General features: G+C 36.2%; 2 long non-coding RNA genes across 2 annotated transcripts in view; one reads left to right on the top strand and one right to left on the bottom strand.

Annotated features, from left to right (window-relative positions):
• LOC120885000 (uncharacterized) overlaps positions 1–26,421 on the bottom strand; it is a 118,970-nt gene that overhangs the window by 31,843 nt on the left and 60,706 nt on the right. Inside the window, exons 2-3 of the long non-coding RNA XR_005727476.2 lie at positions 5,015–5,145; positions 3,173–3,293 (exon numbers count right to left, since the gene is read on the bottom strand). This is a non-coding gene — a long non-coding RNA (uncharacterized LOC120885000). The remainder of the gene's footprint in view (positions 1–3,172; positions 3,294–5,014; positions 5,146–26,421) is intronic.
• LOC144369398 (uncharacterized) overlaps positions 1,809–26,421 on the top strand; it is a 34,710-nt gene continuing 10,097 nt past the window's right edge. Inside the window, exons 1-2 of the long non-coding RNA XR_013429038.1 lie at positions 1,809–2,074; positions 8,366–8,546. This is a non-coding gene — a long non-coding RNA (uncharacterized LOC144369398). The remainder of the gene's footprint in view (positions 2,075–8,365; positions 8,547–26,421) is intronic.

Here is a 26,421-nt window from a genome sequence, read left to right as displayed (position 1 = left end):
TTTCATACAAATGTCAAAAAATGCAAATTTAAGCAATGTATTATTTGAGAACATAAAGAAATGTAAGGAACTGCTAAACACAAAAGAAACACTGGCCTTCTGGACTCACCATGGATCTATCACTCTCCACAAAGCCCTGGGAACTTTTAAATCTAGAAATCTCCCCCTGCTGGATCCCTTCTGATATTTATCACCAAGATAAAGAGACCTAGAACAGCTTCCTACAGATGACATCTTAACCTGACATTTTCTCTGGGGATGTGCAACATATTCCATAGCACTTCAAAAATATTTATGGTATTTTACCCTTTATTTGAATTAAAATTTAAGACTCTTATGTAAAGCACTTCAATGACATTGAACCTATTTTTAGACTAACTCAAAGAACTGGAAGTCAAATTGGAAGCTATTAATTGAGGAAAGGAAAATTGCTACCACAAGGACAGGCTTTAGGATTCAGCTGGGAAGTCCTCACATTATTAGACTAATAAAGAGGTGTTAGGTTTGACAATTTCTTACAAAGTCGAGTTTGGCAGTTACACAGTGAGGCACTATTGCTTATTTGAGAGATATGTAACAGTTTTGTAGACATTAAAATTTATAGTAAATAATAGATTCTATAGTGTTCCTTGTTGGCATAAATCATTGGAAATGATCTGTTATCATCAATGTTCTTAGCTAATCATGAAACTGAAATGCACAAACTTCATTCTATAAAAGAGGGTATTTAACTTAGCAGTGAAAGTTAAAGCAAAGGAATAAAATAAGCATAGAAGAGGAAAAACTAAGAAAGCCTAAATCCTCTAGTTTTATAATATAATTGAAAACAAATTGGTTTCCAACATAGAAATAATTAGTAAAGTATAATAAAATCAATATAGTGGATAAAATTTATTATAAACGTTCTCTTTAAGAGTTAAACTCCTCCCTCTCCTCGGTCTATACCCAAAGGACTTAAAAACAGCATACTACAGGGACACAGCCACATCAATGTTTATAGCAGCACAATTCACAATAGTTAAACTGTGGAGCCAACCTAGATGCCCTTCAATAGATGAATGAATAAAAAATGTGGCATATATACATAATGGAATATTACTCAGCAATAAAAGAGAATGAAATCGTGGCATTTGCAGGTAAATAGATGGCGTTGGAGAAAATAATGCTAAGTTAGCCAATCCAAAAAAACAAATGCCCAATGTTTTCTCTGATATAAGGAGGCTGACTCATAGTGGGGTAGGGAGGGGGAGCATGGGAGGAATAGATGAATTCTAGATAGGGCAGAGAGGTGGGAAGGAAAGGGAGAGGGCAGGGGATTAGCAAGGATGGAGGAATATGATAGACATCATTATCCAAAGTATATGTTCTGAAGACACAAACTGGGTATCAATTTACTTTATATTCAAACAGAGATATGAAAAATTGTGCTGTTTATGTGTAATAAGAATTGTAATGCATTCCATTGTCATTTATTTTTTAAAAAAAATCAATAAAAAAAAAGAGTTAAACTCCTAGTGGCATAAAGTAAGGTCAAAATCTAAAGGCAAAATACAAAACATCAGGTATCTCAACAAGTAATCTTGTATTATATGAAACACACCCCTTTAAAATTGGGTCTGACTTGTTCCAATCCCCTCTTCCACCTCTAGTTGTACACACACACAGAGAAAGAGAAAGAGTTTAGTAAGCCTTTTCAGGTCCAGAAAGCTTAGTAACTGCTTACTGAGAAATTAAGTTACTTAATAAAAGCCTCAGCTTTGTTAACAGGAGACACAGGATTAAGTTCATAGTGCACTTTGAAACTGATCTCATGCTGGAATCAAAAAAGACTGACAATTATTTGTTAGTAGTGACTATCATGTTTGTATGTACTAGGCTGATGTTAATTTTTTTTTCTTTTTCTTTTTTTGAGTGGAAGAGTACTGGGATTGAACCACCCATGGACACTGTACTCCTCAGCTACATCCCTTGCCCTTTGTTCATTTGGAGACAAGGTCTCACAAAGTTGTTGAAGCTAGTCTTGAACTCGCAATCAGTCCTCCTGCCTCAGATTCCAAAGGAGCTGGGATTACAGGTATGTATCACCAAACCTGGTTTGATACTATATTCTTAAAATTCATCACCCTGTGCCACTCTGGTCATGACAATAGATTTGGAAAGAGTTAGAGGTCCCAAAGAGACAACTAGAGTCAATGGATAGATGTTAAAGTCTGCCAATATCAGTGCAAAATGAGGAATTCTAACCCTCAAAGAGAGAAAGGGCTGCCCTAGGTCATTGTGAATCCATGAGTCAAAGCTAACCAAGATGACAACTTGCAGTGTTATTGTCAAGATAAAAAGTTAAGAGCATGTTCTTTTGTGTGACAGGGACTTTCATTCAGAGACCAGCTTCAACAGGGTCATGGAACTTACTACTCAAAGCTTTAGTTCTCTCTTAAGATTTTGGTAGGGACTAAATGGGATTGTATATGTGAAGAACTTACCAGAATCGGTGATACTCAGTAACTATTCATGTTGTGATCACAGGGACTACATTATTTACCGGAAGAACTAGCCACCTTAGGAGGAGATGAGGCTACCCAAGTGGAAAAAATCAAATCCAACCCCAATAGCCCATGTGTCTGCATAAAATGCCTTGCAGATGAAATGTGTATTTTGACGGGTGGTAAAAAACTGGGGTTATTTATTTTATGGTTTACTAATGGCATTTTCAACACTGAAAAAAAATAAAAACGTAGTTATTTTATTTAGTAAGAGAATTATGTGATCAATCATAAGAGGTATTTAATGTTGCTATTTTATCTCAGGCTACCAATTCACAAATCACCTTTCATAGAGCATTATATGACAATTAGTAAATAGTTCATGTCCAAGAGAAGGAAGTGACTCTTGAAAACAAATTGTCTAAGGTCATATCAGTCAGAGGTAAAAATAACCAAAGAATTCTAAATATGCAAATTCTGCTTGAACAAACCTACTCATCCAGTGACAGAGACCAAAGTCCTGTGGGAGGTATAAGACCAGAGGCCTTAGAGGCTCGGGCTAAAGAAAACAAAGAAGCTGGAGGAAGCAGAAAGGCTCATGAGAGCCTGGCCTCTGCCTCTGAAGAGCTTGACCTCAGCCTCAGAGAATGCAGTGCAGCCTCTCTTGGACCACCAGGACAAGGACTTACCTGTTCTATGCTTTGGATTCTCTACAAGAGATTTAACATGATCACTTCGGTTACTTCAGGACATGTTTCATATAATCCAGGCTAGCATTGTTAGATTTTCTTCTCTTCTCCAGGATAAAATCTATTTTTGGAAGCAAACATTTTACTATTTTTCTATATCTTACAGCAAAACTAGCATTATCATTTTTGCAAAATGATTGTGTCTCATTCTGCCAGGGAGAGAGAATCGGCAAGATGAGATTGCTTTTATGTTCTCATTTATAATTTTCTTCCATAGCAACAGAAATTTTTAAGGAGATTTTTTGCAGATAAACATGCAGACCCCAGGCAAACCCTAAGTCTGCAAGCTCACATCCAGCAATCCTTTCTACTTCTTTTGAGAGAGGTTGTTGGACTGTTTCAAATCAACATTGCTCACTCTAATATGTTCATTCACTCAAACTATTGTCATTTGAAATATTTTATTTCTCATTATGGAGCAAGAACTTTAATTTTGGTAAGGGAATATGACACATTGGGGAAGATGCTGCTGTGTATTTTGAAGGTGGTTGTACCATAAACAGGGAACAGTGGCATTCCATCCCTTTACTTTCCTTATAAAAAAATTTTTTTTTGGGGGGGGGGGTTACTGGGAATTGAACTCAGGGGTCCTGAACCACTGAGCTACATCCCCATCCCTATTTTGTATTTTGTTTAGAGACAGGGTCTCACTGAGTTGCTTAGTGCCTCACAGTTGTTGAAGCTGGCTTTGAACTCAAGGCTCTCCTGTCTCAGTCTCCTAAGACGCTGGGATTACAGGCATGTGTCAACGCGCCAGGTCATAAAAAATATTTTTTAATTTAAAAAATTAAAAAGCCATACCCACATTCCCAGGCTGACTGTGAGAGTTCAGTTGTCTTGGTCATTTTAGAGAAGTTATGGGACCAAATCAGAAGAAAAAAGTTGGACTCTTCTTCATCCTATAGCTCTCCCTTGTCTCATAGAAACACATTCCCTTTTCCTCTGAATTTATAAGTAAGTCCTTGTTGGCTTCATGATCTTGGAATTTTAAAAAATGTTTTAGAAGCAGAGTATTTTTTTAAGAAGTACCTTAACTGATCCCACTTCTTCCTCGGCTTAATTGATTCCATTGCCCTCATTCCCTAAGATCTTCAAGAGACTGGGCAAGTACTGCCAATTCTCTGTCCCTTTTATCAACGTTGGTCTGAGTCTCCTCCTGCACTCTGCAGTCCTAATGTCACTTGAAAACAAAGTATCAACTCCCAAGAAAAAGACCTTCGAGAAGAAGGCATCCATTCTAATCATCTCTTTTTCTTTTATGCATATTAAGAGATTCTACTCTGTGCCATGGACTAGTAAAGTTAATAGTGTCTCTTTTCCAAGACTTTTGAACCATCTATACCAACCAAGTCTGTGAAAATTCTGTTTAACATTATTAATAAAGTTTTTTTTAAAAAAGTATTAATTAATTATGGGGTTGGAATTGTAGCTCACTTGCCTTGTACACATGAGTTTCTGCATTCGATTATCAGCACCATATATAAATAAACAAATAAAATAAAGGACCACAAGCAAATAAAATAAAAATGTATTAATAAATGAGGAATGGATATGTAACTCAATGGTAGAATACTTGCCTACCAGGGGTGAAGCCCTGAGTTCAATTCTCTACACTGCAATAATTAATTAATTATTAACAAATGATTAACAAAATCAACTCACAGAAAACTGTTAGCTTATGGACCCTGTTAAATAATAGATTTGTGTTTACTGTATTGTAAATCATTAAGTAAAATCATACACCTTCTAACTTCCTAGTTTCTTGGGGAATAGTTCTCTTACCTGGATTAAGTGGCTGGAAAGAGAAGCAAAATTGAATTTTCCTCATGTCAGGGGAATTCAGAGAAGGTTCCAAATTATGGTGGTATTTGTGTAGCAACACAGCAGCACATTAGATAGATCATTAGAATCTCCTAAGAAGATAAAATCACCAGTGACATTTAGGAAAGAGACTACTTATTTAGAGCACTCTGAAATATTTAATTTGATGGAATTCAAAGAAAATTTTATCCATCTCATCAGTGGACTGCTTTCATTTAAACAGTGCCATGCACTAGCAAGTTCAATCCAGCCACATTTTCAAATTCTCTCTTCAATGTTCAGGCCCACAAAGGTCAAATGTGTCCTACTAAAAGCTAGGCTCATTCCAAATAGATTGAAATAATGGCAGCTTGAAGAGTCAAGAGGTTTCATAAGTGTCTTACATAGAAGATTTCCCATCTGAAGGGAATACATTCTAGGGCTTCCCACAGAACAGAAAGGCTGTAGGTTTATGTGACACTGACATAGAGTTCTTTGAACAATTATACCTCTCTTAGAACACCCTATGTTCCAATGCCCTGTCAGTATTCTGATTGTTGAGGATCAAATATTATTAGTACCATTTAAACTTACTTCCACCAAAGAAAGCATAATCTTACTAAATTAAAATCAGGAATATAAAGTGATAACTAGGAATAGAAGCAATAGAATGAATTGAAGGCACCCAGGAAAACCTGTGCCTTCAAATTCAAGGTATTTTTCTGTATTGAGATAGGGATAGATGTACTATGATAGATAGATAGATAGATACTAAGCATATGGAATCAGATTATTTATTTAGGCAATAAAGATTTATTTCTTCTCAACACTATTAAAGCCAGTACTATTCTAAGCATTTAGAATATATTAGTGAAATAAAGACTCCTCCTCTTATGTAGCTTCTAGCTGGAGGCAAGCATATAGTAAATAATAAACATGATTGATAAATAAACCACATAGAATGTAATAAGGTACTCAGTGCTAATGGGGGGCAGGTAGAGCCAGGGTAGGAGTAGGGATAAGAGTGCTGACTAGGGTATAGCTCATTTAGAAAAGGACTGTTATGCAGAGAGTGGATCAATTTCCAGTCCTTAATAGTAGATCATTCATTGGATAGCCAAAAAGAAATGAAAATTTTAAGATAGGTGTTTGTCATAAAAATCATACATATAAATATGTGTCTATGTACCTGTTTCCTCTCAATGGCAATATAGCTTCAGATGTAAGCATTTTGGCCTAAACACTCTTTATGGGGTATAGTTTCAATCTGATGTTTTCAACCTGACCTTTTATTAACACACTTTTTACTAGAAATATAAAACTCGAATGTCAGTTATTAAGGTTTGATTTTTAGAAAATGCTCTGTAGAGAAGTAAGTGAGGTACAGATTCAACCTTCTCACTGAACTTTTACTGGTCCCAGGTACTTGGCTAAATAGTGTCTATATGGCAAATTCAAAAATATAGGCAATGATCTCAAAGAGTCTGCAGTTTAGTACTATTAACTGTGATACTTATTAGTATACCACAGTTATTATCACTATGTCAGGTCCTGATACAAATGCTTCACTTGTTGGCTCCACTAGCCTCCACAACAAGGTGATGAGGCTGGTACTGTCATTATCCCTGTGTATAGATGAGGAAACTGAAGCCCAGAGCAGCTCAGTGATTTGCTCAAGGCAACAACACTAGTTAGCTGACGGGCCAGGATTGGAATCCAGGCAATGTATTCCTAGAGCTTCTGCACACTCTCCTAAGAGGATATTAATCAGCTCAAAGTGATGGTAGAAAAGCCTTTGCACATGAAGCTTAGGTCTGCCTAAATGGGGCAAGCGTCAGCATCCTCTTTGGCATTCTTGTGCCACTTCTCAAGGGAAGCCTGCATCTCAGCATGCTATTCTGCACTGCCTCTACAGCAGAGGTGGTAAATAAAGCTGGGAAGAATTTCAAGCAATCCAAGAAGGAGAAGGGACTCTGGCTCATATGGCCTCAAGAGCTTCAGAGTCTGCTCTGCCATCCCTCCCAGCAGACATATTCCCACAGGCTGGGACCAGGTCAACTCTGAAGCCATTACCCTTGGAATTGCTCTTGACCCTGATCATGACCTTTGACCTTTGCACTTTTACATGGTTTTTATTTTTCTTTTAAAATGTTTTCTTTTAAAATTCTTCTGGGCATTGTGACTACCTTAGGTATTTAATGAACCATCTCATAGACACAAATTTCCCCCAATATTATTGTTTCAGTATACTTAATGAGAATCGGTAAAGTGGCTTAAAGTTCCAACAGCTTTAGAGGGGGAAAAAAACAGCTATTGGAATTTGCATTCTAAGATTAATATGTGAACACTATTTATTTACCAACTAAAAATTAGTAATTATTTATAATGACAGAGCAGAGCTTGACTGAAGATTAGTAAGACTTGGACAAGGCAGTTACAGAAATAATAAATTATACAATCTATTAAATTGACATTATCCTGTTCTTTTTTGCAATCTGCTACTTAAACTCTGTTATTTAATTACTGCTTCATAGAAGAAAATATCTAATTAGGACCAATTCCAAGGGGCCACATTTGTAATCTAATATGTGTGTATATATATATATATATATATGTGTGTGTGTGTGTGTGTGTGTGTGTGTGTGTGTGTGTACATATGCATATTCATACACGCACATACTTGTTCCATATTTGTTTTCAGATTCATATAAGATTTTAAACAATATTTTTTAAAATAGTCTTCATAGACTGTCTTTAAGAGAGCCTTATTTATATTTTCATAGTAATAGCCAATGCATTTAACAGTTAGACTTTCAGGAATATGAGCCATTCAGGATACATAGGATTCAATAAGGGAGACTGTCATAAAGTCCAGGCAGATTGTTCCATAATGAGATATGTTCTCCTAGCAACTTCTTGGTAGAGGAAAAAAGGAGTATCAGAAGCAAGGATCCTAAAGAGGATAAAATAGAAGAGAACAGACAATAAAACAAACTTTACAAGACCAGCTATGTAGAAACACGTTGGAAAGGTGCCAACAACCCAATTATTTCTTTAAGGACTTTGCAATATAATAAGTAGTGTTCATAATAAAATACACCCTAATCATCAAGAAATGGTTGAATTTTATTCATTCTTCACTGGTTACCAAGAAGAAGGACATCTCTCTTTGAATGGTTGGAAATGTTTCAGAACATGAAGTTTCAAAGTACCAATACTACTAAGCTCCTGTGAATCATTTTCCCCAAGACACAACACAAACAAGATGAACTTTTATGATACCAGGGGAACTGGTCAAAATGCTAATTAGAAATCAAACAACTTGGGTTCTAGGTTCTGTCACTTACACTGAGTGGGCCCAAAGGATCTTGGAAACCCTTGCTTGTCATCTGCAGAAGAGTTAACTAACACCTGTCCTCCCTACCAAAGAAGATTTTTATGAGCATGAAAGGAGTTTTACACATGAGAACACTGTCGAAATTATGAAGAGTTTCCCCATCCCGAAATGTCATAAGTGAGTAAATTACCATAAGTAATTAATATTTTTCATTAAACCAATCAAATAATTTCCTTTTATAAATAAAAATGATAATACCTCATTCCTACCTGAAGACCATCTGGCCCATAGGTACTTGAGAAATACTGATCCAGTCAACAGTGACAAAACACAGAGAAGTTGGCTCTAGTATTGACTGAATATTTATAGTACTCATTAAATGTTATTTGCTCTACCCCTACCCCGTATTTGAAGGTGAAATATCAAACCATTGTCCTTTGTTATGATAAACCTGGAGTGAATTAATCGCCAACTTTTCATCATTTAATGGCAGCAGCTTATGAGATAATCCACCTGCTTTGGCATTTTAATGAAAATGAACAAGTTCCTTTAATGAAAGGAGCTAATTGCAATCCTCCGCCATGCTTGATCCTTTCCCTCAAATTTCCTCATTTTAATCTATATCCCTTTTGGACAAAAAAAAAAAAGGTTTCAGGTTGAATGTACCAATACTCCCAGTCATCCCTACTGTGATTAATCAGAGAGAAGGTCTGGAAATTCAGAATAAAAACTGACATGAAGTACAAAGCCAGAAGGAGTGGAAGATTCTGTGAGGAAGTCAGGGGGCAGTGAGGACTGCTAAGGCAACTTATGTCACCATGCAATAGAGATCTATGAGGAGAAAAGAGGCAAGACAGGATTAGAAGGCAACATGATTGTATAGTTCTTCAATTGCTGCTATAACAAAACATTACATGAGGCTTAATACGCCACACATTTATAATATTGCAGTTCTGTAGGTTGGATGTTAGGTGTAGATTATAAGGTAAAACCAAAGTGTCAGGGGAGCTATTTTTCTTTCTGTTAGCTCTCAAATCCACTTCCTTGCCTTCTTCAGTTACTAGAGGCCACTCACATGCATTGGCTCATGGCCCTTCCTCCAGCTTCAAAGCTAGCAATAGCAAGTGAAGTGCTTCTCACTTCACATCACTCTGACCACCTCGTTTGCCTCCCTTCTCCATGCATAAGGACTTGTGATTGGATAGGGTCTACCTGAATAATCAGGAGAACCTACTCATGTCAACTTTAATCACATCTGCAAACTCCCCTTTGCCATGAGACATGCATAGTCATAGGTTCCACAGATGAGGACATGGAAGTCATAAAGGGAGGGGACACCGTTCTGTAAACCACAGTGCTATAGGTACTGTTTTCTTTCACTCTAGCTCACTTCAGTCAGCCTCCCACACAGTAATCAAAGGGATTGACAACAATGACCATGTTACACAACTGTTCAAGCTCCTTCACTGAATTCCTGACCTTCAGAATAAAGCACAACCTGAAAGATTCTTCATAATTTCACCAATATATGGGAAATGTTTTTTGTACTGGTACCAAGAGTAAGAAATTTATTTTAAAATCATAATTATAGGTGTTATGGTTTGGATGTGAGGTGTCCCCCAAAAGCTCATGTGTAGGACAATGCAAGAAAGTTCAGAGGATAAATCATTGGGTTGTAAGAGTCTTAACCCAAACAGTGAATTAATCCCCTGGTAGGGATTAACTAGGAGGGTATGGCTGGAGGAGGTGGGTATTGAGGCGTGGCTTTGGGGTATATATTTGTATCTGACAAGTTGAGACCCCTCTCTCTGCTTCCCTATCATCATGTAAGCTGGTTCCTTCGCAACACTCTTCTGCCCTGATGTTCTGCCTCATCTCAGGCCCGAGGAATGGAACCAGTCTTCTATGGACTAACACCTCTGAAACCGTGAGGTCCTAAAGAAACCTTTACTCCTCTACACATGTGCTGGTAGGGTCATTTAGTCACAGCAGTAAAAATGCTGACTGAAACAAGAGGAGATATAGACAAGTGTGTCTGTGTCCAGCTCTCAAACAAATACTACTCTTAACAAAATCCTCTGCACTCTTTTCTTTCTTCCTTTTTTCCTGAATCCTGTTTGCAACCAACTACTGAACTATGACTTTCAGTCTGGAAGTATGGATCTGGCCCTGCCTTTTTATCTCCTAACACTGTACTGACCTCCCTCAGAACTGAGTACATTGACCTCCTAATCTCAGAATCCCTGAAGTTCCCCAGAACTTCTCAAGACCCAGTTCCGCACTGTATTGGGTACCTACAAAACTGCCCCTTACTCAGAAAGGCCTCCCAGGCAGCCCCACCTCTAATAACCTCTTTTCCCTCCACAGGATTGTTTTCCATTCCTTATCTTGCTTTAGTTTTCTTTAAAACACTTTAACACTTATTACTGTTTTGCCTGTTGTTCCCTTGTTTCTTCCTCCCACTAGAATAAAAGCTCTGCTGGGATATTTTTTTTTAACTTATTGTCTGATTTACTGAAGTATGAGCCAGGCTGCCTAACACATAGGCAAAACTTTACAAAACTCAGGTAGTAGGTAAATTAAGAAAATGTGAGTGAGAATGAATGAACAAGTAAATTGGAAGAGCTGGGACTATATAGGTTCTTTTTAAAAATTATTATGCCAGGCACAGTGGTGCATGCCTGTAATTCCAGTGGCTTGGGAGGCTGAGGCAGGAGGATAGAAGGTTCAGAGCCAGCCTCAGCAAGAGCAAGGTGTTAAGCAACTCAGTGAGACCCTGTCTCTAAATAAAATACAAAATAGAGCTAGGGATGTGGCTCAGTGATTGAGTGCCCTCATTTCAATCCCCAGTACCAAAAAAAGAGAAATTATTAGTATTATTATATTATAATTTATATAATTATGATCATTGATAATCATCATTTATTGGTTATCTCTACCACGCCAGACTAATGTGCACATTTGACATAAGTTATTTCTAGTTATTGCAACAGCTCTGGGAGGTAGTTATTTTTGCAGAGGGAGAAATTGAAAGTCAGAAAGGTTAGATTTCTAGTCCAGGGTTTACAACTATAAAATGGCCAATTTTGATCATAGTTAACGTCTGTTGTCAGGCACAATTCTTTGAATGTTATGTGGGGATACTGTTATTGTTTCTCATTCATAGGTTGTGAAATTCAGGTATAGGATGGGTTTAAAGTCACAAAGCCATTAAGTGGAGGTACCAGAAATCTAACTCAAGCAATCAGGGACTAGAATGACCTCATGACTGACACACTGGAGCTGCTCATAGTGAGGCCAACAGCAGCGTCACCTAGGGGTTTTTTACAAAGGCAGAGTCTCATGCCCCACCCCAGACCTCATTCCAATGTGGTCCCCAAAGGATTTCTGTACACAAAAAAATCTAGAAAACTCTTCTCTAAACTCTCATGCAGGAGTTTAGGTGCTCTAAAATCTCAGCTGTCCTGACAGGCAGGAAAGCAGAGATGCACAGAAATAAGTTTATGATATTAGGACTACACCATGAATAATATTTTAACTAGAAGTGTTAAATTTAATTTTACATGAATTTAACAGAAATAAAATAAGCTGAAGTAAAATAAAGGAATTGCAAAACTTCAGATAAATGACTCATTACTCTAAAATATTACATTCCTCTTAAGCAAGAAAAAAGATTATGAAGTACATTAAGATGTTGGAACCATTATGTTCTCCTTATTCATAACCTGGTGTTTCAGCCTTAGATTGTATCAACTGCCTCCCTGCTGTGAACAATGAGAATATTAAAATTGTTTCTTTCTTCTTCTTCCTCCTTCTCTTACCCCCACATTTATCTTAGTATTGTACTATTTTTCTTCACTAAGATATGTAATGTTTCCATTCTGTCTCAACACCACAATCCCCCGATTATTTAGTCCTATTCAATGTCTTTGGAATCGATGATCCTTTATCACCTCTTTGTTTCTGAGCTCAATATTTGGATTCATTCTTTGATTGACTTTGCTATTGTAAGGAAGCACTTTAGGGGAACCATAGTTGCCATAATGCTTACCTGTTGCCTTTTGATTAATGAAAACTTGGCTATTATTTTGAGGTTCCACATTCCTTCAGACCTCTGAGATATTGTTCCCTTGTCTCCCAGGGTTAGATGATGGGAAGATGTCTGGTGGCATTCCTAAAGCTCTCCTCTTCTAGATTCTTCCCTTCTGCCCAGAGGCACATTTTTCTCTCTTTCTTCCTGTTTCAATATATTATACCTCAAGCAGAATATTTCTTGATCTATTATATATATATATATATATATATATATATATATATATATATATATATATGACTTCATGCCAGTGAATTGACTTTATCATTTGTCTATTCTGCCACTTGCCGTTTGAGGTATTTTTTTTATCTGCAATGGAATTGTGTTGTCTCTACAATCATCTCTTGCCTGTAATTCTATTGCTTTATCATAATACCTTGGGGCTCTTATTTCATCAAATTCATAATCTTATTGGATTTTTCCAGAGCATAAAGCACATTTATAACATATTCTGTTTTTCTTTGTACAAGGTTTAATTTCAGATTCTCTTCAGCATGCAATGTTCTTGTTTGTTTCCTTTCAGCTATTTTATAATGACATTGTTGTCCTGCCATTTCTCTGCTTCTGCCTTAATCTATGCTGACTTTTTGGAGATTAAGGCAGAAGCAGAGAAATCGGCTTGGCAACCCATGTCCATTCCATAAATAGCTTGAAACGGCATTCCACTACATTGAACAAGGTTTCAATATTGTTTCATGCTGAATGAACACGTTGAGGAATGGGAGAGTGAGCTCAAGTTGAATGCAGTCTTTAACAAGAGAAAAGCACTCAGTTCTTGAGAATGTCTTTACAAGAATGGCTAAAACATAGGTTCATGAAAGTTTAATGTCTTTCCACACATGTATCCACCTTCTAATAAAAGTGGGTTCAAGACCTCACATGATCTCTTTTCTGGTAGCTTCTATACCAGACTTTGTGGTAAATAATTTTACTTCCATAGCTGTATCAGATTGAATTGGAGACTAAGGGATAAGCAGCCCATTCTGTTTTGGAGTATCTTCAGAGAAAACTGGCATAACAATAACAATATAACCCAACCAATCTCATCATCTCTCTGAGGAAGTATAAAAAGTGGTTACTTGAACACAGATAATGACTATTGGTAATGTCCTCAATTTTTTCTCTTTCTTTAGGAACTCCATGGTGTATGTGGTGTTAATTTTGCATGCTATGGCATGTTTTCTTGTATCCTTACATTCATCCACTGTTTAAAAATAGGACTTTCCTGAATTCCGATCTCAGGTCAACTGTTTACTCTCATTGGCACCCTTAAGCAAAATAAATCCTATCCAAGACTCAGTTCTCTTGTCTGCAATCTGAGGTTGATGACACCTACTTGACAGTTACTACAGAGATTATATGAAATAACACATAGGGCATTTGGCATATACCTGGTATACAATAAGCACTGGATATATTGTTACAACTAGTATTCCAGTTCAGAATGTTATAACAAAATACCATAGACTAGGTAGCTTAAATAACATTGATTTCTCACAGTTCTAGAGGTAAGAAGGTTTAAGATCAAGATGTCAATAGATTTAGTGTCTAGTCAGGGCCCAATTCTGGTTTTGTCTTACTGTATCCTCACATGATAAAGAGAGAGAGGGCTAGTCTCTTCCTTTTTGTTAGGGCACTGATCTATCTCAACCTCATCCAAGTCTAATTACCTCCTAAAAACCCCCTCCTACCATTACCATCCCTCTGGGGATTCATACATCAACATATAGATTTTGGGGAGACACAAATATTCACCTCAGCAATTCTTACCTCATATGTTAAGGTGTCATGGAGGTACTGAGGAGAGACACCTTATGCAGATTCTGTTAGGGGCTTTGTAATTAGAAACACTTTCATAAGAAGTGATATCTAAGCTTACTTACTACTACTGCTGATAGAGCAAGGTGAACCAGGAAAGAGAAAGGGACTTCAGATAAAGGGGAAAGTTTCTATTCATTGGTTTATTCATTCATTTAATAATTCTTTATTGAATGGGTACTCTATGCCAGGTCCTCTTCTAGGCCCTGGGAGAACATAGCAGTGAATAAGGTAGACAAAACATTTATTCCATTAGTGGAGACAAACAATAAATGAATGAAAGTGCACTATAATGGCATACCCTTGAAAGCATTAAGAAGAAAATGCAAGGCAAAATAAAGTGATAGACTAATGGGAGGAAGGACCTTTTTTGACAGTATTGCTGCATTTTGAGAAACAAAACTGTGGGAGGGGCAGATGTCATCTATGCAAAGCTGTGTGAACTTTAGCCTGCGCCGACCAAGAACTATTGAACAGTTTAAAGCAAAGGAATAACACAGTCGTCACTTGTATTTAAGTAGGTTACTCTAGAAACAATGTTCAGAGTGGACCTAAAACCATCAGACCTGGTGGAGGTGAGGGAAATCTATTGGGATACTGGAGACATTCAAAAGTTATTTCAAGGTAAAACAAGGATAAGTAAGTAGATGGATTAAATCAGAGTGCCAGGATCAGAACTCTTAAGAGTCAATGATTAGAAGCTTTGAGAGCTGGCCGTTCCCAAGGAAAAAAAATGGAGGGAACATGTAGGTCCTAGGAGTTCATTCTAGAAAAGAATAATAGGAGGAAAACAACAACACAAGGGCCAAGAAATAATAACTGGACCATAAGATTTTAAGCAAAGGAAAATTTAATTCCAAACCCTGTCAGAAGGCAATTCACAATTATTAATATACAGTCATCCTTCCAGTGCTGACCAGAACCAGAATTAGTCTGAGTTTGTCTCTAAATATGGTTGTTTGATTTTTTTTTCTGTCCACACTATAGGAGAGGAAGAGGTGAGGAGAAGCTGGGAGTGGGCAGGGTGGGTGGGGAGCAAACAGAAACTCACACAGACATACAAACACCAAAAAAGACTTTCTTCAGGACCCTTTATAAGTGCATCCCTTTATTGGCATCTAATTTATCCAATTTTTATATGAAAATCACATCATTTTTTTCATTTACCTTGGTAACTCCATGATAGATATAATTCTTTCCCAAGAAATTCTGCAGTTTTTTTTTTCCTGGTAATACATCAGCAGAAAAAGCATAGACTTTAGTCTCAGAAGATCTGGCTTCCAATCCTGTCTCTGCCATAGACGAGTTGCATTACCAAGAGGCCAAGCCACTTCTCCACTCTATATCTCTATTAACTCACCAGGAATACACAGCAGGGTTTCATTGTGTGTTACTGTGCCTAGTGCAGAGCCTGACACATAGTAAGTGTTCCATGACTATTCAATAAGTTTAACTAGAGCTTGGGATGTGTGTGGAGTAGAGGAGAAGAAGGGAGTGAGGAAGGGTCACCAAAAGATATAGATGTCAAACTGAGGCATTGATGAGGAGTTATTTAAAGATTTTAAGAAGGAAAAAAACATAAATTTTCTGGCAGGTGCCAAGTTAGAGCAAGAAAATCATTTAGAAAATATATGTGATCATCCATGCAAGAAATAATGAACTCAGGCTGTGCAGTAGAAGTAAGAATGCTTTCCTTACATATTTAGGAAGATAATTAGCAATAGAAATGAAAGAGAAAGAGGAACCAGGATATCTCCCAAATTCTAACCAGATCCATGATCCTATTTAAAAGATAAGGTACACAGGAGAAGTGAAGAAAAAAAGGAGGAGCTCACTCCTCAGGCATTCACTCTTTTTTTATTTTCTATTTTTAGTTGTCATTGGACCTTTATGTTATTTACATGGGGTGCTGAGAATCAAACCCAGTGCCTCACATATGCTAGGCAAGTGCTCTACCACTGATCTACAACCCCAGTCCAGGCATTCACTCTTGAATGTTTCCAGTCATTCCACAAGTATCAGTGGAGTGCTGCTGTAGCTAGAGCATGGAGCAGTCAGCACTGAACACACAAGGATGATCCCTGCCCTCATAGAGTTTACATTCTAGGAGAGAAGCTGACTCAAGAAAAGTGATCCAGGGGAAAAAAAAAAGTCTTGACCCTGAAAGAAATATCTCCTTCAAGGAAGTAAATGAGGCTCCAACTGAGTTAAGACAGGCAAGGCACAAAATGAGATGGAGAAGCTTCCAGATCATGTAGGACTGGGGGATCATTTTAAGGATTCAGGTTTATTTTTACAGTAGCTAAAGCCACTGATGACATACAGGTAGTAAACTAAAGTACAATCAGACTCAGATTTGGAGATTTCAATCTAGCTTCAGTGTAGAGAATGATTAGAGGACATGGGTATCCATTTGGCAAGCTAGAAGTTCTGAGAAGCCCACCTGCCACAGAACATGGAGATGGTGGATAAAATGGTGCAAGCATACATTTAAATGCATTGCCAAGCTAACAAGAAAGAAAGAGAAAAATTCTTTGCAAAGAATAAAAAATAAGCTTAAACAAGAATGGCAGGCAAACTATGAAGCCAGTGTTGCCCTGGAAGTCAATAGTTTGCTAATACTACAAACCTAGAGCTGTGGGGGTTAATGACTGTGTGGAGGACAGGATCTTAGATCTTTGGGTCATTCAAAGGAGGGCACTAAGATATCTCTTCAATATCTTAGTTTGAGTGGAGATGTCATCCCAGGGTCTTCTTCACATAAATTCTTCAGTGCATCAGGGTAACAAATAGGAAAAACAATCCATGATATATTTCAAAATGACAAGAAGAGTATGGAATTCCTAACACAAAAAAAATGATTCATTGTTGAAGATATGGAAATGCTTATTACCCTGATTCATCTAATGCACATTATACACATGTATTGAATTACCATAATGTACCCTATTATGGTTTGGATGTGAGGTGTCCCCCAAAAGCTCACATGTCCAGAGGAGAAATGATGGGGTTATGAGAGTCTTAATCCTATCAGTAATTAATCCCCCGGTAACTGAGTGGTAACTGAAGTGGTAGAGTATGGCTGGAGGAGGTTTAAAAAAGGGCGTGGCTTTGGCATATATATTTTATCTGCTTCTTGATCACCATGTTGTGAGCTGCTTCCCTCTACCACACTCTCCACCATGATGTTCAGCCTCATCTGGAGCCCTGAGGAATGGAGCCAACCTTCCATGGACTAAGACCTCTGAAACCATGAGCCCTAATAAACTTTTCTTCCTTTATAGTTGTTCTGGTCAGATCCTTTAATCATAGCAGTGAAAAACTAACTAAAACGTACCTTATAGAGATGTCCAGATTTTTTTGAAAGGATGTCTCTTCAAGATCCTGATTTTAATTGTTTTGGATATATACTAGAAGTAGGATTGCTGGATCATATAATAGTTCTATTTTAATTGTTTTAAGAAACCTCCATCCTCTTTTCCATACCTGCTATACTATTTCCCATTTCTACCAACAGTGTGCATGCAAGGGTTCCAATGTATCAACATTCTCTCAAACACTTATCTTTTGTCTTTTTGATTTTTTGTTTGTGGTTTTGATTTGCATTCCTTTAACATTCATAATGTTGACATTTCATATAAATCTCTTGTTCTTTCATATAACTTCTGCTTTGGAGAAATATATATCCAAATCTTTTGCCCATTTTTGAAACTGGTTATTTGGGCATGTTGCTACTGAATTTGTTATATAGTTTGGATATTGACCCCTTATGTTTTGCAGGTATTTTCTCCCATTCTGTGGATTGTTTCTCATGTCATTGACTGTTTCCTTTCTTGTGCAGAGGCTTTTTAATTTGCTATAGTCTCACTTGCCTATTTTTGCCTTTGTGGACAGTGCTTTTGGTGTAACATCCAAGAAATCATTGGCAGGAACAATATCAAGAAGGTTTCCCCATGCATTTCCTTTTAGGAATTTTATAGTTCCAAGTCTTTCATTTAATTAATATGTAATGAGTTGATTTTTGTGCATGGGGTAAGGAGTCCAATTTCATCCAGATTTTGGATAATTTTTCTTTACAATGGAAATATTAATGATGCTAATTTTAGACTACTTTAGAATTTGTAATCTTTATGCTTATTTCTGTTTTCTCCCAAGTTTCAAGCTCAATTTCACATTGCCCTCACTGTAGGTGATATTGCAAGCCAAGAAATTATAGTGACTGCAGGTTGGTTGACAGAGTAGGCCTGGCAGAAATCACATAAATTCTTGAAGTTTGGTGTGTGTAAACTTATTTTATTCTCTAGTCCATAGACATGTTGAAATTCTACTAGGAAAGTTCATATGCTACCCTTTTGACATAAACTATGTTATCTGAAAATTTATTATTAAAATAATCTGAATTTTTTTATAAAGGTTCTGGGAAGCACAAGGACATTCAGGCAATATATAACAGTAGTGATAATACCTGACAATTCCTACATGATTTATGGTTTATAAAATGCTTTCAGAAACAAAGGATGGAGTCATTCTCTCTCCTGGGAAGGCCTGCTCAGCTAATATCAACTCTGTAATCAGATACCACGTGGTCTTTCCTCCATGCTGTCTCCCAGAACAGTTGCTCAGCAAATGACAAGTCAGCTGTACCTTCTGCCCTTGTATTTTTCATGTGGATTAGAGAAATTTCTCTTCTTTTAGAGGTAATTTCCTATTACATGTGTTTCACGTGTTCTAGTATGAAAGAAAATAGGAGCAAATTCTGTTTCATAACATGTAAGTTGTGTGACCTGAGCATATTATTTATCTATTTAACCCTTAGCTTTTCATCTATAAAACAGAGAATAGAAACATCTACCTCAGAAGTGTGCTGAGGACCAAATAACACAAAGATTTTTTGATTCTTACATGGATTTAATTATACTTTTTGCAAGTTTTAGTGTTTGGGGCCTATTCATTATTCAAAAACCAAAGAGATATTCATGGTATGACTGTTCTAGATGTAAGCACATTATTTTTCAGGTTCCACATAAATAGGATTGTTACTTTTAAATATTTCTAAATTACCGTTTTGAATTTTTTGTTATTATTAGCTAACATTATTTTATTACAGTCAGAGGACGTGATCCATATAGCAGCCAGTCTTTGGAATACATTAGGACTTCTTTAACTTAGTATAAGGTCAGCATTCTTAACCAGTTATTCTGTGCTTGGAAAGAATAAGTATTCTCTATATTTTTAAGGAATGGGGACATACCTTTATCTCTGTGCCTTTGTTTCTGTTGATGTATCAGATCAAGCCCGTTAAATGCATCATTATCAAACTCTTCCACACTCTAAATTTTTTTTAGTTATTTGTTTCAGAGAGAACCCTATTAAATATCCTACTATGTTGGTAGATTTTATCAATTTGTCCTTGTAATTCTGTCAGTTTTTAGTTTATGTAACGTGAAATTATGTTATTAAATGTAACTAATAATATCGTGTTGCTATAGCCTCCCAGCAAACTGTTTGTTTTATCCATAATTATTGTTTCTTATGGTTTAGATATTAGATGTTCCCTAAAACTTCATGTGTAAGACAATGCAAGAAAGTTTAGATTGAATTATGAGAGTTTTAATCAATAATTAATCCCCTGAAATGGATTAACTGGGTAATAGCTGTAGGCAGGTAGGGTGTGGTGGAGGAGGTGGGTCTTTGGGGTGTGCCTTTGGGGTATATTATATATTTTGTTGGTGGTGATAGGAGAAGTCTTTGCTTCCTGGTAGTGATAGGAGAAGTCTTTGCTTCCATGTCCTGAACCACTTTCCTCTATCAACTACTTCCACCATGATGTTCTGTCACATCTTGGGCCCAGAACAAGGAAGCCAGCCATCTATAGACTGAGACTTCTGAAACCATGAGCCCCAAATACACTTTTCCTCCTCTAACATTGTTCTTGTCAGGTCTTTTGGTCACAGTGGCAAAAAAAAAAGCTGACTAAAACACTATTTTTCCCTACCATTGGTCTATCACTTCAAATCTTTTTAGTTTGATATTAATATTTTTATATGGTGTCTTTTGGTTATTGTTTCTCTGATATGCATTTTTTCTCTCTTTAGCTTTGGCCTTTCAGGTTTCCCTATGTCTTTTCTAATTAGGACTACAAAAAGTTTTCCTTTCAATCTGGGATTTTATATCTTGTAACAGATAAATTTAATCTAATTACATTTATTATGGTTATTAATACATTTGAATTTAAGTCTTTCATCTTATTTTGTGTTTTCCACAATTTGAATTGGATCTCAAGTTCAAAGAGGTGAGCCAATCGCCCATTTTCAACTTATAGCAATTTATCTTTAGTTTTGCACTCTTTAATTTTCCATTTTCCTTCTTCATATCACTCACTTCATCCACTCTAAGGTGATTGGAATACATTTTTAATGCCTAATGTGGTTATAACAATTGGTAATTGTGTTTGAATGTGCATTTTGCTAACTTAAATAAGCACTATATTTAAATAAATCTCATTCTGGTTTTGTATTTTTCACCCAACACTGTTGTCAAGCTCTATCCACGTTGCTACAGGTACATACATACATGCATCATTTCATAGAACACAGTCAGTATGTTTTACTTAGTCATTCCCAAAGACTGGAAACCATGGTTTTCTTCTACTTTCTGTTTCTATAAACAACACAATGAAAAACATCCCAGGTGGGTCCTCTTGTAAGCTGCAGTAAGAGTTTCTCGAGGACTGACATTGCTGAATAATAGACTATCCATGTGCTTAATTTCACTGAGTGAGAATTATTTTCCAGAATGGCATGAAACTTTGAACTTTTATTATTAGTGTGTGAGTCTCTGTTTCCTTGCAACCCTGATAGCCCTATATGCTAGATGTAGTTTTTGCAATTTGATTAATATAAAATGATATCCAAATATTGACTTCATTTATAATTTTCTGATTATTAATGATTTGGGACATTTTTTCTTTATATATTTATTATTTGGGATTCTCCTCCTCTGAATTACTTATCTGTGTGTCTTGCCCAATTTTCTATGGGATTTCCCATTTTCTTGAGGGCTTGGGTTTTGTTTTGTTTCAATTTTTTTTTTAGTTATATGTGGATACAATGCCTTTATTTATTTTTATGTGGTACTAGAATCAAATCCAATCCCTCATCCAAGATAGGCAAGCACTCAACCGCTGAGCTCCAGCCCCAACCCCTCTTTTGTTTTTAGCTAGGAAATGAACCCAGAAATTCATTTAGCACTGAGCTACATCCCCAATCCTTTTTATGTTTTATTTATTTATTTATTCATTTAATTTTGAGATAGTACTAAGTTGCTTAAGGCCTCACTAAGTTGCTGAGGCTGACTTTGAACCTGCAATCCTTCTGACTCAGCCTCCCTGGCTGATAGGATTACAGACCTCTGCCAGGATTGTTTTGTTTTGTTTTGTTTTGTTTTAAATACATTCTAGGTACTAACCTCATGACAACCACAGACATTGCAAATAAAATTTTCCAGTCTTTTATGTGACTGTTAATTTTGTAAGTCTTTGCTGGAACAATTTATCAATATTTACCTTACAGTTTTTGCTTTCAGGAACTTGTATAAGAGGTCTTTTTTAAACCAGAACACAGAAAAATTCCCCTACATTTTCATCCATTAGTTTCATGCTCATATCTTTCTATCAAGTTCTTTAAACCATCTAGAATGCAGGGATTCTACTTCCTTTTTCTTCAGATGAACTAGAATGGCTTTCTACAAACAAATCAGAAACTGACTGTAATTCTGACTGAGATTATATTGAATGTACAAAATAACTTTAGGAAAACTGTCTACTACATTAGGTAGACCTCTCCTGAAACGTAATCTCTCTACATTTAGATATCTTTTCTGCTTTTTAACTTGGATGTTTTTTTCTATGTAATATTGTGCATACTCTTTAATTTTTAGATACTTTATCAATTTACTTGCTATTATGAAGAGTAGCATATCTTTTTATATTTATTGCTGCTAAAGTTCAGGACTAATATTGATATTGTAAGATGACACTTTATATGGTAACCTTTCCAAACTTTACTGTTTTCAAGATTTTATTTTTTTAGAACAGATTTAGGTTCACAGCAACATTGAGAGGAAGGTTCAGAGATTTCCTATACATCCCCTGAGCCCATGCATGGATAACTGTGTCCTTATCGACAACCTCCACGGGGGGGCCATTTTTTTACATTTCAGGAATGTATGTTGACACATCATTAACAACAAAAGTCCACAGTTCACATGTGGGTTCCCTATCGGTGATGAACACTCTTTGTATTTGAACCAGTGTATGTGATGTGCATCCACCATTGTGGTCACACAGAGTCTTTTCCTTGCCCTAAAAATCCTCACATATGTCCAACCCTTTCTCCTCTCTAAGCTCTGGCAACCGCTGGTCTTTCAACTGTATTCATAGTTTTTCATTTTCCAAGTGGTTATAGGGTTTTTGTTCTTTCTAGAAGTTTTACTTGCTTTTGTAAACCTATATGTTATTTTTTATACCATCAGTACATTTATTATGGTTTCTATTTCTTTATTAAGCTCTATAAGCCCTTTAAACACATTTACTATATAAAACCTTTCAGATTGCTTTATTTGCTCCACTTAATGGGTACTAACTCTTCACCACTAATATCTTAAATTAGGTAATTTTTCTCATAATGCACAATTTTCTTACATAATCTTCACTATGAGCTCATTTTCAGTGAGGGTCATATTTTCTAAGATTTATTAAGGTCTCTGTTATAGAAACATCAATATAGAATACTTGTCTCTGAGGACTTCAGAAATGTCTAAATTATTTCATCCATAATATCTCAACTCATGACTTCAGTACTATAACAGTAACATAATTTAAAGTTGGGGTTTTCTCTTTTGCAACTGACTTTCTTAACCTAATTTAGAGCCCATGGTACCCACTAAAGCTTCATTAGTGCTCCCTCACTTTCCCCAAGTGTCCTTTCTATGGCCGGGGCAGCTGTCCAAACCTCTAATCTTTCTGCAAGAGCTCCCCTCAAAATCCCTGCAGTCTGAGTCCATATTTCTTGTTCTATTATGGATTGGTTTGAGGTTCCCTCTTTATTTCACACTTAAGTATTTTATTTTTCTATATCAGCTTTTATTATTTTTATTTTTTTTATTGGTTGTTCACAACATTACAAAGCTCTTGACATATCATATTTCATACATTAGATTGAAGTGGGTTATGAACTCCCAATTTTACCTCAAATGCAGATTGCAGAATCACGTCGCTTATACATCCACAATTTTACAAAATGCCTTTCCAGCAGATACCTGTGTTTGCATCCTGAAAGAGTACAGTGTACATCAGTTTGGTCCACTTTGGCACCAATAAGGTTTAGTTTGAATGCCTTTTTATTTATTTATATGTGGTGCTGAAGATCAAACCCAGGGCATTAAGTAAGCATTAAGACATTTTAAGACCTTATTCTCTGATCATGACCCCCCAATCTTGACATGAAATATTCCACTCAGTCATTCTCAGTATCTACTCATCTAATTTAAAGATACACTTAGAGAAAAGTTGAGCCGAGCAGTTCAGGTGATCCTGCTGAAATGTTCCTTGAATTCTTTGGGTCTGAATTTCTATGCACCTTTCAATTCCTAAGGTTTTTTTATTTCCTTAAGAAACAAAAGTTATACAAAGAAAGTTACTGTCCTTTTTAGTCAAAAATATATCTTCCTTGAGTCATTCAGTAATACTTTCATTAGGTTTTTATGCATAATGGCTGGATCTTTCCATTTCCTTTTGTGAGATTAACTGCCTAATTAAAAGAACCACAATATCTAATACACAGGTAATGTGTTTTACAGAGTCCAAATGAAATGACCATTGGGGTGTTTCGTTACAAACACCATCAGAAATAAAGATGAAGATTGAATCTCATATGCAAAAGGAAGTTTTGCTGTTTTCAACATTCCTCTAAAATATCATGCCCTTTGGTCAATAGAAGGTGCCATTTTGTGCAGAGTAATGTATTTAGAGTAATTACAACTCAACATAGGCCCCTATAGCAAGGTAATTTTTAATTAAATATTATGAATTATATGGGCTCATCTTCTCCAAATAATTACTAGTATTATAATAAGATCAAATATTATAAATGTATATAAATGCTTTCTTTTCATTTAAAAAATAATTTAGATGTCCTTTTAGCATTTTTCAGCATTCATCACATCCTGCCCTCACCAACCAGTATAGGAAGAGCAGGTCGCATGGGTTTTCTTACGCTTCCTTACTTCCCTAAGCAGGTGCTGAATCATACATGGATTGCTCACACTTACACATTTTTCCACCTGCCCACCTACATGCCCCTTAATAAGAGCATCAGTGCTTCCTCAGATTAATTCCCTCTTATCACTGCCATCAGTGATTTCTAACCTCACCCTTTGGCCCATGCTTTGCCCTGGCCAAAGCAGAAAAGGGATTAACTTTGAACGCATGATTGGATAGATGTTCCAAAATGGGATGAGTAAAAGCAAAACTCAGTCATACAGCACATTATTAATCTCTATAGTCACCCTACGTGCAACAGCACACTAGGACTTCTTGCCCCTGACTAACCCTAACTTAGCACCCACTGATGAAAATAATGTTTTCACCATAAAGAAGTGATGTTTGAAGAGATCAATATGATTATCCTGATTTAAACATTAAGCAATGTACACATGACATGTACCTAAACATCATATAAATATGATTTATGGTGCCCCATAAATATGTACAATGTTGGGGGTGGGGTTGTGGTTCAGTGGTAGAGTATTCACAGACCACATGCGAGGCCCTGAGTTCGATCCTCAGCACCACATATAAATAAATAAATAAATAAAGGTATTGTGTCCAACTACAACTAAAAAATAAATATTAAAAAAATATACATACAATGTTTTTGTTTTGTCTATCAAACAAAATATAAATATATTTTAAATGAAATGACTTTTGGCTTTCTAGGTGTAACTCACTTACAAACTCCCAATGTCTACAAAGATAAAACAGATTCTTAACCTAAACAAAGAGCAAAAATTCTATTGCTCTGATACAGCCCTGATGTTCTATTATTCAACCTTTACGATCTTTCTGAAAGAGTAACTCTTCATATATATTTTCTGAAGGCAAAGAAATTCTCATTGCTGATTTGACAGGTGAAAAACATGATAGCTATTATAAATAATACAAGTGTTCTTATAGACTCAATAAATATACAAGGTAATAAAACTCTAGTTGAAGTAACAAGCCAGAATTCAGCAATCAAATGATATTTCACCCCCTTCAAGCAGCTTGGCACTCATATTGCCGTCTTTGCTTAGAACATCTTTGGAGTTTCTCTTTTAGAATCGCTTTCAGGCCTGGTACACCTAGTTTTAAATAGCTTCTGGGAGCAAATCACCACCGTGGAAAAGTTTACTTTTTACCTTTTCATTTGCTTTTCTCTCTCTCTCTCTCTCCTCTTTCTTAAGGGACAGGTCTATTAACTTTATGGTTATTTTTTTAGTTTAAATTATTTTTTTCTAACAATACATAAAAACTACACACATGAGTGAGGTAATATGCAATATACATTGTCTAATGTTTTCATCAGGGTAACATCTCAAACATTTTTTGTTTCTTTATGGTGAAACATTAAAAAATCCCTTCTTCCTACTTTTTGAGAGCACATTATATAATGTTTATTTGCCTACTATGAATGGCACAGCAAAGCTTCCAATTCCCATTCAACTGTAACTTCCTGAAAGTCACAGTTCAAGTTGGGCAACATGTTAAGTTTTTGCCCGAATTCCAGGTAGTGTAATTATGGGGTGATGGGAGTATTTTCCTAGTGTATGTTATAAACTGATCACAAAACTGTGATGAATACCATAATTTGTGGAAGTGACCTCAGTTTCCCAGCAACAAAAATAAGTAACTTTCATAGTGACTTCTTTGAAGGGCAACGCTCCTCTCATTTAACAGCTTAGGTACTGTTGTATTTCTTGTGTGAAATTACATTTTGCTCATGGTTCATTTCTCCAGTCTCCTGTAGAATGTTTTAAAGATCTGCTGAAAATCTTTGATTTGAATGGGATATTTTTTAAAAATTTGTTTTGAAATGGGATTGG

Source organism: Ictidomys tridecemlineatus, chromosome 12 (genome assembly GCF_052094955.1).
Source record: "Ictidomys tridecemlineatus isolate mIctTri1 chromosome 12, mIctTri1.hap1, whole genome shotgun sequence".
In the NCBI taxonomy this organism is placed as follows: Eukaryota; Metazoa; Chordata; class Mammalia; order Rodentia; family Sciuridae; genus Ictidomys; species Ictidomys tridecemlineatus.
Note: the sequence above shows the minus strand (reverse complement) of the source record. Positions and strands in the feature narration are given on the sequence as shown.